The sequence below is a fragment of the Zosterops lateralis genome (assembly GCF_965231275.1).
Source record: "Zosterops lateralis genome assembly, chromosome: 1".
Classification (NCBI taxonomy): Eukaryota; Metazoa; Chordata; class Aves; order Passeriformes; family Zosteropidae; genus Zosterops; species Zosterops lateralis.
In genome coordinates this window covers 116891519-116909690 of record NC_139762.1, presented here as the reverse complement: position 1 = coordinate 116909690, position 18172 = coordinate 116891519, and positions in this window count along the sequence as shown.

Here is an 18172-nt window from a genome sequence, read left to right as displayed (position 1 = left end):
CGAGCACATATCACACTCAGTCCCAGCTATGTACATTGCCAGGTGTCGTGGTTTGAAAGCAAAACGAGTGAGAGGCTCCAAGTCAGAAATACAATTTAATAAGAAGAAAGGTAAAAAGGTAAAAATAAAATAAAATAAATGCAATAACACAAAGGACCACTGACGGAGTCAGAATACAACCTGAGCAGGATGGTGGAAGCAGTCCAGGTGAGGTGCTCTTCCTGAAGCAGTGATCCTGTAGAAAGGTCTGGTAGCTCTGCTCCTCTGGGAATCCAGTAGGTAAGGGCTGCTTGTCCTGTTCCAAATCCCAGGTTATATCCAGGTGAGAATGCTTGGCTCCTCCCCCTGGGCAGAGCATCTCACAATGGGATGAGGAGTGTGAAGTGGGTCCTTGATGGCCCATTAAACAGAGATAACTCCTGGAGGGAGTTACCTGTGAGTCATGGGCGAGGCATTGATGGGCCATGAGCAGAAGAGCCCAAAGGAAGGGGGCCTGGGAAAACACTGCCCCACCTGGTTCCAACAGCTCATGGAGATGGTGAGAGAATAAATACTTTTGTATATCCTACACTACAACCCAGGACACCAGGACATACAGACTGGTGGCAGGAGAATGCTGTTTTCCTGATCCACCTTCCTGAATTTAATTTTCTTTTCTGAGAAGAGTGATGCTGAGCATTTCACTGCATTCATCTTTCTGGAAAAAAAAAAATGAAAGCCTTGTAAAAATGATCTTTTTCACTATGTTTTTTGGCTGGCATTTTTGATGCACAGTCTGACCTCTGATGCTTGGGAATTCTGCAGTTCTGAAAACATTTAATTGTATGGGAGTAAAATACAAAATATAAACTCTTGAATTGTCTATTAGATTACATAACTGCTTCTCAAAAGCAGTCAAAGCAAATGTAATATCATCAATATTCACATGTAAGTAGGAAAAAACTAGGTAGGAAAAGTTATTCAACAACTGACTAAAACTTATAGTCAAATATTTCTTTCTTCTAAAGTCAACTTTTGTCATCATCTATTGCATAGAATGTTCTCCACGGGAAAATAAAAGTAGTAAAAAAAAGCAGTTGTTTACCTTGTTGGCTGTTTTTAACTTTTCAGAACTTCTTGCCTGAGTAAAACTTGTTTGTCATCAAATGCTGACAACTTCAAAAATTGTCTTTGGATTAACACAAAACAAAGCAATTTTCTTTGTCCAGTCATCTAGCATGAGTTCAAATTTAAGAAGTCAAAGTCTGTGATTTACATAGAATATATTTAAACAAAGATCTAGGGGATCCACAAGCACCATACAATTTTCAACTCTTTCTTGTGTGAAATGAGTTTATGCAAGTCTGGTTCACTGAACAAGGCTATGCAGTTTTGTTAGTCCCTTGAATTAGTTTCTAGGTCATCAAAGCACTAAAAACATTTAAAAAAACAAAACAAAATAACAATGACAAAAAATAAACAAACAACCCCCCCTGAAAACCTCTAGACCCTAAAATCCTTGTTATGCAAGGACGTCTTCCTCCTCACACACTTTAAGTTAAAACACCTCCTTTGAAGAACAGAAATGAGATTGCTCAAAGTTAAGCACATGAAAAAGAGGAATCAAGGCTAATGGCTGTTTTGCCCAGTGGAAAACTCTCCAAGTTGTATTATTTCAGCTCCTATAAATATCCTAACAGGATTTTCATGCTGCATTGGAAAATTCCACAGCAGCAACTCAGTCTGTTTTATATGTAATTCATTCCTCTCTTTCTTTTATGCCTGGTCATTTTTTATGTACAAACATGATATACAGTTTACCAAATCATTTGGTAATTGTCTGAGTTGCAAAACCTGCATCATGCAAAACCTCAAGGTAATACTAATTTTTTGCCCTGTTAATGATAATTTTTAATGCTGCCTCTATATGTGTAAGTCACAGACAGCCAGCACCGTATAGCAGACAAATGTAAAGCCATTTTTTCTTTTCACTGTATTATTGAAATCTGTGAAGCATAAGGAAAAGCAAAAGCAGAGAGAGAAGACAAGTCCTTCCCATTTCCATAGCAGCATCAGGCTACAGTTTTATCTTTAGTTTTGAAAAATGAAATAAGTCTGACCAGCTACTTTGTTTATAAGTGCATTACTTGTTTTTCCTAAGTTTAATACAATTTAGGAAAATCCAGAGAGATTATTTAGATGCTTTACACTTGAAGAAACTTGCCCCTAACAAGGTATCTTAAAAAGACAAGACCTGTGAGGTGGTCTCCCTGTGGACTGCCTTAGCAGGTCACCTGCATCTTCATCTTCATCCATCCCCGCCCCCCATTCAACCAGACACTTGCCATCAATGAACAGACAACAACAGACACAGGGGTTCATGTGAAAATCCTGCCTCCCATTCAAAGTCAAATAATTTGCTTCCTGTTGGGACACAGGCCTTTCAATTCTTTGAGGCCAGACATCAAAGTAGGCAGAACAGGTCTTCTTAAAATATAATTTCCTGGGGCATAATGATACCTGTCTTTTAGAGCTTTGGACAGGGCTAGGGTATTTTCTAAGGAAGAAGAGTTTCAAAGTGTGCAGGTTCCACTGTAGGATGAATCCATCCTAGTCAATACTTGAGTATTGAATATCACAGCTACCTTGCAGTTAAAGTTTGCAAGTTGTTTCTAGCTGATACTGAACTGAAAGCTTTTACTGCTTCAAAAGGATTGCCAGGCACCTGCCTGGATTCAATTGCTTTCAGATACAATGTCTTTGTCTTCTAAGGCAGGGTCTTTACATAAAGGATTTATGAGATGTTGAGGATTAAAACTATGAAGGATTCAAACAGATCAGTGCTAAAAGTGAACCCATTTTAGGAGTCTTTACCTGTCCTACTTCCAGCACGTAGGAAATTATAAAACTGGATGTGTCCTTTAGCATCTCTGTGCCTTCGTTTCCCTGCAGAGGATGGCAGCCAAAATCTTCAGCTGCTGTGGTACAGCACAGATTGTGCAGCCTCTCCTTGCCAGACTTCAGGGGTACTTCTCAAGGTGACTGCCCTCATTCATACATCTGGGGTTTTCACAATCATGATCCTGGAATGAAAGCCAGCATATTACTGTCAGTGCAATAGATGAAAATGCTGATGCTGCAGAAAGAAATAAGGGTGGAAGGTTCTGGATTCACGGACTCATTCAAAAGCAATATAAAATAAGTAGGGAAAATGACTATGTGGTACTGAAGCACAGTGGTGCCCATACTGAGAAAAGAGAGCAACCATTTCTTTCTGCTGATTTAGAGGGAGGCTGCCAAGGCACATTCAGTAAATAACTATTGTTCAGAGTCATCTGAACAAGGTTCTCTAAAAGCTGAGTTTGATATACAGGAGAAACACTCAACTGATTGTTATATAATAAGAACTGACTGCAGAGGAATGGACTTTATACAGAAGCTAGGACTGTATTTTGAGTTAGGGAAAGCTTTTTATTCTGTTCGTTGAAGCCCTGGGCTTTATTCTATTGGAATTTACTTTTCCAGATGGCTCAAAATGCTGTCTGTCCTTGCACCCCCTTCAGGGGCCAGGTAAAGGGCAGTGGTGCTGCAGAAACACAAAACAACTCCCAGGGTTCCTGAGAACCATGACTAGGAGGAGGACAAGAAACAGAATCTACTCAAGAGCCAAGTCCGCAAGTAGCTAAAAATGAATCTGAAGAGGGATGCTGTGCCTGTGAGAGTAAGGAAGGAGCATGTGCAAAGCAGTTGAAACAGTTATGGTTTTGTGCTTTGTAGTTAACTTGGTGTTAAAAAACACACAGAGTTATTTTTAGCTCTTAGAAAACCCAAGCAAAATGCTCCAGGCAGCTGCTATCTCTTCTGTCATGAGTAAACATTTGGTTTTTGTCAGTTTGATGCTCAATCATCAAAATGTGCAACTTCCTACTTTCCCTTTCCCTTTTCTCTTTCCTTGTCTGGTCCGTGTCCTGGTCCTTGTCCTCGCTTATGTCCTTTCACAACTTTCTGGAGCCTGCAGTTTTTAAGAGGAGGAGCTGCTGCAGAACCATTACCCAATTCATAGATATCTGAGATGGTCAAGTTTCTGATGCACCTGATTATCTGTCTTCTTCAGACAAATATTTCTCACAGAAGGAAAAAAAAGAGACAGGGGAGGTCATGCATAGAGTTTTAATTTTGTTTCCCTCCTTCTCCCTGCACAGAGCTTCTCAGTCCTAATAGCTGCACCCATTAGGTTGCAATAATTTAATTGCCCCTTGATGACAAGGTGAAAAAAAAAGGAAATATGGCTGATTTGTATGTTGTTCACATTCATTCCCTGCTCCTTCCTGGCCTATTCTAAATAATAAAAAAATGAGTCAGGCAATTTGGAGTAGAGCACAGATCACAAGATGTTATTAAGGATGGTGTCACACATCTAAATTTCTGGGAAACAGTGTCATCCAAGGTCCATTCCAGATTGTTACCACAATCAAACACTGCCATGGGTTGACCCTGAAGAAATTAAATAAAGAATTTCCTTCATTGGAACTGATGAGTACTCCTTATAAAGCCTTCTGCAAGTAATGGTGAGCAGAATGCAAGTGTTACATCCTCAGCCTTCCTGGATGTCAGAAATGTGGACATCATATTCTGATGGGCTTCAGGATAACTGGCATTCTAGTGTGTCACCACAGTTGTGTCACCACCTCAGTAACTGAGGTACAGCTGGATTTTTCAACCATTTATTTGCACTCAGGTTGAGTCCAAGACATGCCATATTTTTGATACTTCTCACACCTGAGAGCTGGAAGCTTTGCTACCTCTCAGTGTCATATACTGGGGGCATTGAGCATACGGCTCAAAATAAAAGGGGCTTTTGCAACTACAACTATTCTTCCTGGGGTAAGAGATGGGAGGATGTGGTAAGAGGAAATGGGTGGGGTCTGGGTAAAATTTACAGTCTTTCCTCCATTTTTTTAGTCTGCTAGAGCCAGCCAGCTGTATGTGTCTGGAACAAGTCCAGAAAGAATTGCTGATCTCACAGAAAGGAGCAAGTCCATTAAGGCACACAAACCTCCTTTTTCTGGGATGGTGCAATGTGCTATTGACTCATGTGGGCCGCACAGTCTAATCCTAAATTATTAAAAATTACCCAGAATCTGGCATACTGGCTTCTGCTGATTAATATCATCCTCTGCAAGCAGTTTAGTCTAGCTTAAGTGGGGCTGCATCTTCATGTTAATTTTCAGTATAAGGATGAAAGAATCATGCCATATAACTCTAACCATTGTTCCAACAGATCCAGATAGGAATTGTAACATGCAACAGAAAGAATGAAAATAAATTTGCTCTGGGTTCAGAGCGGTCTGGAAAAAAAAAAAAAAAAGAAAGAAGAGAATGAATTCACAATCCTTGTTATATAAATAGCACCTGTTTTGACAAATTTTGTATGCTTATATTTTCTGAATTACCATGCTTCCAAAGTACCATTTTTTTCAGAACATAAATGACAGCATTGGCAAAAAAAATAACACAGGCTGTTACTATATATATGTTTATAATCTTTAAGCTTTTTAAGCAAGTTGAATTTGTTGAATTCATCCAGTAATTCTTAACCTGTGCACACTTGCTTGGTCTTCAGCCATAGTACAACACATAAATATCTACTTATTGGTTCTCAAAAGGCTGTGATCCACAGCACTAGTTGTGCACTCCAGTCGTGGATAATGGGTCCAGTGCTGGAGTATCTTCATTAATGACTCAATCGCTGACACAGAGTGAACCTTCAGCAAGTTTTCAGACAATAAAAAACTAGCAGGAGCGGCTGATACACCAGATGTCATGCTGCCATCCAGAGGGACCTCAATAGCTGGAGAAGTGGAGTGATGAGAATCTTGAGCTGTTCAGTGAGGGGAAGTGCAAAGCCCTGCCCTGGGGAGGAGCAGCCCCAGCACCAGCACAGGCTGGGGGTCCAATCCTCTGGAAATCAGCTCTGCAGAGGGTTCTGACGGACACCAGGCAGGACGTGAATAGCACCGTGCCCTTGCCACTAAGGAGGTGAGAGGCAGCCTGGGCTGCATTAGGCAGAGGAATGCCAGCTGGTGGAGGCATGTGGATCTTCCTCTTTACTCACTGCTGTTTACTGTGCAAAAGTGACACTGGAAATACCAGAGAAGAGTCCAGAGAAACACACAGAACTTATTAAGGGGCTACTGTATCTTACATACAATGAGAAAATGAGAGAACTGTGATTTGGCCAGCCTGGAGAAGAGATGGTGCAGTTAGTCTTATCAGCATACATAAATATCTGATTGGAGGGAATTGAAGAAGAGTCAGACTCTTCTCATGAGTGCTCAGTGACAGGACAAAAAGCAAGAACACAAATTGAAATACAAGGAAATCTCCCTGAAATGTAGGAAAAAACTATTTTACAGGAGGATGGTCAAACACTGGCATAGGTTACCCAGAGAGGATGTGGAGTCTTCATACTTGGAGATATTCAAAACCTAAATGGACATAGACCTGAGCAACCCACTGTAGCTGACCTTGCATGTGATGAGAATTTTCAGAGGTTCTTTCCAACCTCAACTTTTCTGTGATTGCACAATACTTGTCGCACTACACCAGAAATATTGCGGCAGTATTCTTTGAGCTGGTTTGTATTTGCATTTCTGACATGTCTGCAAATAACAGACACAGTTTTTGCTCTTAGTGTTCAAGCTAATTATTCCCTTGTGCTCTTTAGGATTTGGGTAGCTTTAAGCATGTTTAGGCTTTAATGACCGAGAATCAAGATGCCACCTTCTGTGCAGGACAGCACTGAAAGGCTCACACTTAAAAATGCCCCAGCAGGGCAGATTTAAACAAGCTCCTTCCCTAGTAAGACCATCACAGCCACTCACAAAATGAAGTGATTTAACTCACAGGTGTCTGTCCAGGATTTGCAAAGGGCTTACAAATTAGACATCACACTTGGTCTGCAATTTTTTACAAGACTCTGAGCAAACCCTGTAAAGCCCATAGGAAGCGTGGTAAGTATTCTGTTTGCAAACTCCTGAAAATGAACAGGGCTGAGAACGACACCTCTATAATGTCGAAGCATGAGGCACAGGAGATGGGGAACACAAGCCCATTTTTGGCAACTAGCTTGTTTTCCAGACATCTAAAAACATTTTAAAATGATCATGACCTACTTAGGCTGGCAAAAACAAGTATAAGCAAAATATTTATAAAATTAGGACAAAACATACATAAGTAAAACTTGCAAAAATTCTTTGTAAAGCTCCTTACATTTAAAGTTTTGCTCATCCACTGAAGTCAAGAACATTACAGATTACTATTCTATTCAGCCAAACCAGATGGGATTCACCCATTGCTACAATTCCAAAGTATATTTGTCTCTTCTCTCTAATCCCTCTTTCTCTGACATTAATGCAGGAGTCATTGTAATGGGTAGGCTTGTTATGAAGAACTCAATAGTAATAAAAAATATAAAAATTGCTGCTCTTGTATTCCTCTTGTTGTTGAAGAATAAAATTATACTGTAAATTAAATCTGATTTTATGACATTTTCATGCATATAGATCTTTGTGTGAACTCAGGGGAGCATACTTTATTTGAGCTCTGTATTCCTTATACTTTTTAATTAATTTTTCTTTGTAATTCAGAATAAGTTTCTAATGGATTCTTGGAACAATATGGGGTCACTTGGGGGTGATTTTAATACCTGCAATTCCCATGGTTATTAATCAAAGACTTTTTAGCCTTTTAGATAAATTATCTGCCTTCTGTTTAGAAGATTGAGATTAAGCACGTGAGAGAAATTGTCCCCACTGACACAAAGAAAAAAAAGTCATGAAAATACAAAATGCAACATTTTGGATAGTTCACAAAACTACAGAATATGCTGCAGATTTTCAGTTTTCTTTCATCTAGCTTCAAGAAAATAATTTGCTATGAAAATAGCAATGATTCTGAAAAGGGGTGATTTTTATTTACTGCCTAAAAATCTCAGAAGCCATCAGAACCAGTAAAACTTTTTTTAGTTGAGGATTTACCATTTACAAGTGACAGGTTTTTAAAAAAATCATTCGGCTTTTTAAGCACCTAAGAAAGAAAGAAAGGTATTCACTTAGCAAGTTTAGTTGAGAATCTAAATTTGCATACCCTTGAATAGTGGTTGTTACATTTTTATCCACTGAATGCTGAATCATACAGACACTGTTTTTTATGGAATTAATTTGATTCCTCTTGACTTCATGGTGTCCAATAATTAGAAAAATTCTGGTAGATTTTCTGTTCACTAAAGAAACAAACCAGTTTGTTTTCCATACTTTTTCACTTGATCTAGAACCACATAACTGTAATGTCCTTGAGGGATACCAAAGATGAAAAAACATACACCTGAACTGACTCATTTACTGTGTGATTATATATGCAAAAATATATATAGCCTAATATCCAGTCTCACAGTTCTGTGCATCATTCAACAATGGTTAGTCTGATATCAAGAGCTCTCAAAAACCAAAGAATTTAAATTAGCTGTGGACTCGACTTCAACTTTTCACAATCATCGTCAAGGTGTGTGAAAATTCAGTGCTTGTCTCTAGCTCACTTTTGTCTCTCTGCCAGAATGAAACTAATCACATTTCACAAAAGTGTTTTAAGTATTGACAACAGCTCTGTTATCATAATGTCTAAGTATTTCACAAATTTTCTTCACCTGAAGAAGGACCTGATATATCAGTTTGCTAATCCGAGACACAGCTGCCCCCAGAAGACAGTGGTTTTAACTGTCCTGTTTACATGGGGGATGTGAAACAGTTTAACTGCATCTGTGCATTGATCCAGCTGGGTGGATTCACCTGGACCTATATGCATCTAGTTGACTCATCAGGTTCCATCACTTGCTTCCATTGTACTGCTTACAAACTCCAACTGACTCCTTCAGTCCCTACTGTGCAGCAAGGCATTATATTTTTTCAGCTGCACAAAGTAAAAGGTAGGTTGGTTGTTTGAAGCCATGCAGAGGTTGGTCAGCGGACTTCGGCACTGCTTTCATAAATCTGAGGCTGTTGCTCATTCTGCATCCTGTCTTCCTTCTTAGCCACCACCCACACATAGCTGGGAAAGTAGCAAAGCAAGGGGAAGACAAAGCAGAAAGTCAGCAAAAATTATCAGCAAGAAATAAAGAAACCTAAGTGGGTAAACAACTCCCCCTAAATATGGGGCCAAAACAGACCTAAGAAACATTTTTCACTTTCATCCCTGAGAAGCAATTTTCTGGGAAGACAAAATACCTTGATGAAAGCCACATAGAGAAGTCAGAGAATAGACATGAGATGAACAAAACAGCCCTTGAAGACAACTCTACGCAGTGATATACAATGTTCTCTGTAGCAATTTCTTCCCTATGGAGAGCATTGCACATCACTGCACAAGGCTGCATTTCACAATTTGGAAACCGTCTTCAGAAAAATACATTTATACACATCATAGGGTATACAATGCATACTTTGCTTCATCATTGTGATATTATGAATGCTACATGTCTTTTCTTCCTAGAAGAATCCTTCAGAGGTCTCAAAATTTATTCTGCCAACAAAGTAGAAAGATTAGCATAAATACAAGTTTTGTCCATGTAGTGTAGAATATGTAGTGCACATTTTGCATGTCCATGGAAGGAAACAGTCAAAATACATATTATATATATATATGTATTTATCTATACACTGAAAATGGAAGAAGAGAATACACACAAGCTTCAAGAAATGCAAATATCAGCAGGTCTTTTTGAGGTGTATATGTTACTTGTATTCAAAACTTAGGCTTAGCATTTTTCAAGCTGTCTCATTCTGAAAGTGAAGCAATTCTTTGTTTGCCATGATCCCTTCATGGACTTGTGGGTAACTTTATGACATTAAACATGGCAGGAGCATATTTGTTTAGTAATTAGAATACTAAAACAGTTATTAGGAACATCATCCAAATTTTGTATAATTCAACTCTCAGCTTTATTCAGGGGCACAAATGGCCAAATGGCTCAGGCTCACATGTGAAAGAGAGGGAAGCAGTGTGAGTCAGACCAGATGGCTGCTAACCTTAAGGCAAGATAGGAACGGATGGGAAAAGCTTTTCTCAGCTGTGCTTATTCCAGGCACTGCTCCAGAAACTCACCTAGTCCGGGTAAGGAAAAAGTTTTATTTTTTAATATTGAAGAAGTTCTAGTTCAAAAATAATATCTTTGTTTCTAATAATGCAGACACCTTTTTTAATGTCTTTTAAGATACATAAATTGGATGACAATAAGAAAACAAGCAACCAAATTTACTATCTTGGATCACAGCATTCCAGAGTTTCAGTGCTATAAGCACATCATCTCTTCTAAAATCACACACTGCTAAAAATTATTACCATTCTTCAGAGCTGACCATTGGAAAAACTCTAAAGAAAAAAGAACTTATGCTTAAGCTAAATGCATGCTTTCCTTTTGAAACAACTTGCAGTTTGAAGGTTCTTGCTCTGTACTATATGAAATGTGTTATTATAGGAAGTTTTCAAAAGCTGAAACAAGACTGAAACACATGAAATTGTAATTATTATTTTCGTTTTTCTTTGAGAGAATTAGGTATCTACTCCTAGTTAATTAGGTATTTATCCTAGTTAAAAGAAATCAGATTTCTAAATTTTGAAGTCTTCTGTAAAATGTCAGTCTCTCTCTTATCAAAACAAATGCTGTGTGATTCAAGGTTTGAGTCAAAGACTTTTGAAAACAGTGGAAGATGTTTAAGTCTGTGTACTCTGGTTTTGATCCACAAAGGCTGAATTTATAGGCTATGAGATGAAGTTACTTAAAGGTAGCCGTAGCTGTATATCTTGACCCACTCTAGTGCTTTGCTCTTGTAATGGTTTATCCATGACCTAACAGATAAACAGAATGGAACATAATCAGAAAATCACAGCTAAGTTACAGAAATATAAAAGTAAACACCTCTTCATTCATTTTCACATACACACACACACACACACACACACAAAAAAAAAAAAAAAAAAAAAAAAAAAAAAAAAAAAAAAGAGTGAAATTATTTCTTTTTTTTCTTGGGAATCCACTTGAAGCATTAATTAAGCATGTTAACTTGAATGTGGTAAGAATGTCTCCAAAGTCTTTTTGTCTTTTTTACCATTTTGTAGTTTTCTGTGGTTTATCTTACTTTTCAGCCGTTCCTCTAATATTACCAAGTTATTATTATTCCTGAGAGTGTAATTATGTTATGTTGTATTCTTTTGAGTGGGTCAAATAACCTTTATAGTGCATTTTTAAAGAATCAATGATGCCTAAGGAGTCTACAATATATGCTGCTAACTGGGAAATTTTATTTGTATTTAATTATGCAATACTGTGTGGAATTGAGAACATATTGCAGAAAATGGCTTTGACTGACTGTTGCATAGTTTGTGCAGGTGTTATTATACAGCAGGCTAACATAGTTATCTCAGTGCTGTATGGAAATGAAGGAGTTCAGCACTGGGAGTGTTATATATTTAGAGGTTCACAACTGTGTAGTTCGCTTTACTGGTCATGCAACACCTCTCATTCAGACAAGCTGAATTATACAAGCTTGCAAAAAATCATATGCACCCTGCAGAATTGCATATTTGGTAATGAAAGCCAGGTCTGTTAGCAGAGCTGAGGATGCTAGTGTTTCATATTTCCCCAAAATACACTTGACTTCATGGGAGCCCTACTGAGTGGCAACAAATGAGAATCTGGCTTTGTGTGCACTGTCCCACGGGAATGTCATGGGTTTCTTACATGAAACCCATAAATCACTTTGATGTTATCTGGATCTGTATTATCATAGGAACTCTACAGGCTGGCAAAATATGCTTCTGAATCGTGCAGAATGCACTTACTGCCCCTGGGCATTGAGTCAGATATTGAGACTGCCCCCCACTGTGCCCTGAAACACATATTTTGTGCAGCGTGGGTGCATATGTGGCCAGAAGGAGGCTGTTATCTGTACTTTGGTTACTCTTTCATTATATCTTTGCACAGCTAAACCAGCAAGTCTTCCTGTTTCTGTTTAAAAACACAAACAAAAGCAAGCGAGCACTTACCATGTTTCCCCCCTTCAATATTTGAAGATTATATTGATTTGAGAAAATGAGCAAATAATGAGAAGTACTGCAGTCTGGTACAGGAAGACTGAGAACTTTTAAGTGTCAGGACTAATAGAGGGCAAACACAAGTTGTTGATGGTAAGAGCAAAATTGTGAGTTTTAAACAAACAACAAAAAGAAAAAGTTATCTTCTAATCAGTTAGAAACAAAAAGGAAAAGTTATCTTCTAATCAGTTAGAAACTGAGGCATCCTGACACAAGAAGGATTTGTAAATTGCTGAAAAATAATAACTTTTTTAGCCTTGAATTAAATGTTCAAGCACAATGATGAGTTCAACCAAGATGTAGAGATGCATCCCCAGACAAACATGTTACAAATCGAAGCTAAAATCACAATTGCATAAGACAGTGCCAGATGCTGAGAGTATGGCATCATACCAGGCACAGTCTTCCAGGAAAAAGGGTGAAGAATCTGAAGTCTGGGTATCCCACAATACACAAAAATACTGGAGAGCAAAATTAGACTGGAACAAGACAGAAAATAAAATTACCAGAGAAAAGAGTATAAACTAATTGCACTGGGAAAGAACAAAATTAGGAATCCTTAATCACACCGTTAGGTACCAAGAAGGTTGAAAATAAAAGCTTTAGTAAGGAAATTCCCTTCAGGAATTATTTTTCTTTTAAAAACTCACTGAAGTGTGAAGCACTGCTGAACTTAAGTGGCTACTTGATTTTCTAAACAAAGGAGACATAGGGAGCTATATGGCAAGAGAAAAGGGCAGGAGCAGAAGACAAAGGGATGGAAAGCAAGAAATAATTACAATAATATTTTACCAGCTAAAAGCAGCAGCTGAAACTGGCCAGAGATGAACCAGACAGAGAGCATATGCAGAGCAAGAGACAGATTTTTTAGCCAAAGGCATACAATTTGAATCCTGCAACAAATTTCTAAACAAGTGACTTTATGCACAAAGTGCACTGTGTTCTTATCAGACTGAAAAGGTTCTGCTGAATGCTCACTGCTTTGTTAACTTAACACAGAGGCTCAGATTAAAAAAGTTACACAGAACAGCAGATCTGCAGATGTGTCCATGCATCTGACTTTCAGTGTCTGGCTAGGAATACCTCATCTATTTCTGTGGGTCTGCTTGCTACTGAAAACATAATTTGCAGTGCTGATGCCTTATGGTGGATCTCTACTTCTGGTTGCTGATTTTGAAAATTGTTGTTCCTGGCCTTATTTATAAGATGAGTGCAATGTTTTTTCACAGAGATCGGCCTCCTCATGCATACTTAATAAAAATTACTGCCATAAAAAATCCTATTTGACCCAGTGTAAGAGATTAATACAATGTTTAGACCCACTTTCAAACAACAGGAGAAAGATCTTAAACCTTAGGAAAGCTCAGATGAAAATCATTTGCTTAACTCTTTTTTTTTTTTTTTTTTTTTTTTTTTTCAGTAAAGAACAACTCAAAACTTCATGTAATTGTGGAAGCCAAATACTTCAAATTCTCCTCAATTCCAGATGAAAAAAATGTAGCTTAGAACTTGTCTTGACACAGGTCTAATTCAAAATCATGAAAGACAATAGAAAACCTTCAAAGGGCTTTGTAAACAGGCAGGGCTGCTACCCTTTGGGTCCAGCAGTCAGGTTTTTCTCAAGTAATTTTTGCCTTTCTGACCGATTAGCAATTGCATGGAAATCACTTACATATTTCCATTTTTTTTCCTTTTTGAGCTCTGTGTTTTCCAACACATTCTGAATTAATGAACAAGAGTGCCAACTAATTTCTACTAGACAGAATCAGTTTCTTAATATTTTAAAATATTTCTCCTCTTTTGGTTACACTTTTTATCTTTTTTTCTATTTTTTTTTAATATTGTTCTTAGCAGGATTGGGTTTTAGTGGAATCAGAGCTGATGTTAGTCAGATAACAGAACTGGTTTCCAATTCATGCGATAAAACATTTCTAATTCTGGACTACAATAATGACAATTATTCTTATGCTCTGACTTTTCCTGTACTCATTACCACTTACCTCCTCCTCCACTCAAGTATTTTTCACTTTGTTAGACTTTCCTCCTTTAGGCACAATCGTCATATATCAAAACTCTGTAAGACTTAAAAGTGCTACATAACAAATGTAAACTAATGTAACAGCTTCTGGAATAAGACTGATCTTGTTAGCACAAACCCTTTGATTTTTTTGGTTTCTTTAACACAGAAAATCAAGCCTGCAAGGAGTCATCTTTCAGTGTGTATCCCATTAATTCAAATACTTCTATTCAGATAAAATGAATTTATTAAATAGGTTTTGTTAAAGTCATTACCAATTTTCTTCTGTGGATTCCATCTCTTGTTGTTTATTCAGTTTCATAAAGGAAAATAATAGTGCTTTGGTTTCCACAGAGTATAGAGCTTTGATTTAGAAGTGGTTTCCTGAGACATATTTAATTTGCAGTAACTCTTCATCACTACTATTAAAATAGCAGATGTCAAAAATGTCCTGTTCAATGTCAAAAAACCTACTCCTTTGTCTTTTCATTATATTCTGGTTTTAATTTTGTTCTGTATTTACAGAATCACAGAATGAGTCAGGTTGGACCACAATGGGTCATTTGGTCCAACCTCCCTGCTCAGGCAGGGTCATCCCAGAGCACATGGCACAGGATTGCAGCCAGATGGTTCTTGAATATCTGCAGAGAGTGAGGCTCCACCACCTCTCTGGGCAACCTGTTCCAGTGCACAGCCAACCACACAGTAGAGAAATTCTTCCTCATGTTTAGGTGGAACTTTCCATGCATTGGTTTCTTCCTCTTGTCTCTCGTGCTATTGGTTGGCACCACCAAGGAGAGCCTGGCTCCATCCTCCTGGCACTCTCCCTGGAGATATTTATACACATTGCTGAGGTCCCTTCTCAGCTGTCTCTTCTTGAAGCTGAACAGGCGCAACCCCTTCAGTCTTTTCTCATAAGAGAGGTGCTCCAGACCCTTGATCAACTTTGTATCCCTCTGCTAGACCTGCTTCAGGAGCTCCAAGTCTCTACCGTGTTGTGGAGCCCAGAACTGGACACAGATGTGGACTCACCGGAGCTCAGTAGAGGGACAAGGTAATCATCAACCCACTGGCAATGCTCTTCCCAATGCACCTCGGGATACCATTGGTCTTCTTGGCCACAAGAACACACTGCAGGCTCATGGACAGATGTTGTCCACCAGGACCCCCAGGTCCTTCTCTGCAGAGCTGCTTCCTGCAGGTCAGCCCCCAGCCTGTGCTGGTGCATGCAATTGTTCCTCCTGAGGTGCAGGACCCTGCATTTGCTTTTGTTGAATTTCAGGAGGTTCTTCTCTGCCCACCTCTCCAAGCTACTATTCTTAAATGCTTAATTTATCACTGTTTTACTAGTTTTCTTAATTATTTTTATTAATTTGCTTAATTAGTTTGCTTTACGTGAGAACTACCAGCTGACTTACCTTTAAATTTATACAATGCCTACTCTTGGTTAACTCACAGTTAAGTTAGAATTTTTCATACAATTGCACGTGGTGAAGAAAGTGGCAGGACAGACACCCCTATAGTGATAATGTGCCTAGTTCCAGTAAGAGTCTATTTGAGCTAAGCAAGAGGTTAAGCAATGGGAATGACAGGAGAGCAGCTCTGCTTCTGCACACATTAAGGCTTGGCCCTCTCTCATGTGGGATGTCTTCTTATTAGTGTCAGTTACAAAGGGCAAAAATTTGTCTGTGTTAAAATATGTAAAGAAAGTATGAGTGTACTTTGTGTGAGTTACTAAATAACCTTTGCTGGTGAGAAATTTCAGTTATTACTCACCTGAGACAAACACAAACTAGCATTCAATATTTCATTGTAAGTCCTCAGAGCATGCAAAATGTCTCTGCCTCCCTCTCCCCAAAAGCCCACTTTCCAGAGCAGTCTTTAAATCCTCTAATAGTGTTCTGAAAAGGAGATATAGTTAGGAAAAATCTCTATTTCTCTGAAAAAAAAGAAGTCAAAATGGAAAGAGGATACACAAAGTATCTACAATGGATTGTGTCCTTTGCCTGGTATGTCCTTATCTTCTTATGAAGATAATTCATGACTGAAAGCCGCTTCTATTGGAATGTCAGTATCAATGTCAGTTACTGGGATCCAACTTCAGCAGAATTTCCTTGTGGTGTTGCTGTAAATAGCTTGTGTCAATTTGGTTGCTTGTGTTTTGAATTTTCTGTTGTCTGAGTTAATTACATGTTGGAAGGATAGGACAAAATAATGCATGTGAACTACTGAATTAGCTGGAGTTTTATTCTTCTTGAGCCACAAAGCCAGAATCTGTTTTTCTTTTCATACGGAAGGATCCTGCAGGGAATACTTACTGCACAGTAAACTGTGGCTCCAGCTTTGCAGGGAAAAGGAGACATGCCTTGACACCTTTAAACACAGAGCTCACCTCTACTGGATTGTGGCAGAGGGCTTAAACTGTATATAAACTGCTATGTGAAAAGTGAGCCAGCAAGTTGCAGAACTTCACAACTGGGGAACTGAAATATGTCCTGAAAGATAACTGTGGTTTTTATTCATGTTGGACAGCAGCTTCCTTGTATGATGGTGATGTTTGGCAAAGGTACTGATTTGCTCACATATGAAAACTAGCTCTTGTTACCATGTAAGCACACAGGAATTTTTGCATTGACTTGGATGGTACAGGCTGATGATGTATATGAGTTGCTTCAGCTTAAAAATGAAATCTCAGCCAATGGTGAAAATAAATTTATAAGCTCATATTTTTGTTTAAAACCTTATCCTAAGTATAAAAATACTGTTTCTGCAGATGAAGGCTTACAGATGAGTTATAGTTACATTTTACTGTCAGTTAATCTTCCATCAGTAAACAAAATTGTATTTATCCTTAGCACGATATCTTTGTGGCTTCTGTCTAATCCTTTTATTTTTTGTTCGTTGTTTTGTTTCAGCTACCCAGAAAAAATTTATTCCAACATGGTTCTGAGAAAAGTTCTTTGTTTCTGAAACTCTGCTCAGAACATCTACACCTCTGCTGTAGAAGCCTCTTATCTTCATGTTCCTCACAGTTCTGGGAGGCAACTTTTCTAAGACCATGTCTCTGTGTTTCCTCTGCAGCTGGGGATTATAAATTGGGTCTTGGCTCTACGCTCTCCCCTATGGATGCATCACTCTGTTTGCTCAACGTGTATTGCTCACCATTCACAAGCCATACCATCTTTCTTCCTCTGTCTGTGTTACTATTTAATATAAAATATTCTAGACTTCATATGGAGTACACCTGCCTTCTTTAAAGGTTACCTGCCTTATTTAAATTAAAAGCAATGTAAATCAGAAGTAATGCGAATCTCTTTTTACAAACTTTCTCTCATAATTTTTCTCTACTTGTATAACTATTTGATACAGATTTATTTTAAAAAACTCAGATTTTTTAGGTTCTGTCTTCTGCATTACTTGCTGCCTTACTGCATTTTTTGGGGGAAGGGCTTGGTTTTTGGGTTTTTTTAGATTTTTTTTTTTTTTTTTTTTTTTTTTTTTTTTTTTTGAGGGGGGGAAGGTTAGTGTGTTAATTAAGAATAACTTAAATTTGGTTGAAAAATAACATCTTTCCCTCACATAAATCTCCAGTGAAACTAGTGGTCACCTCCAAACAATTTAGTAAGGACCTGTAACAGCTCTGGATTTATTTCCTTTTCTCTGAATTCTGCTTCAGATCCTGTTTTAATTTCTTCTGACCAGTTTTATTCCTAAGGGCACCCTAATTATTTCTTCCATCCTTACATGCCAGAGATATGATCTCAGGGCTTTCATCCTTGGTTTTATTCTTTCTGATATAATCAGCTAGCTCACATTCAAGAATCTGTAACTTTTTCATAGTCAAAAAGAAACTGTTTAAGAATGTAGATAATTCCTTTTTGGAATCCTTCTTTTTTTTCAACAAGGGATATTTTCCCAGTTCTGTGTCTCTGGATTTAATAGGAATCAATAAAGAAGATGCTTTTACTCTGCAAAATGTTTCCAAATTATTTTTCTGGCACTTTGTCTCTTTAGTTTTTACTCTTATGT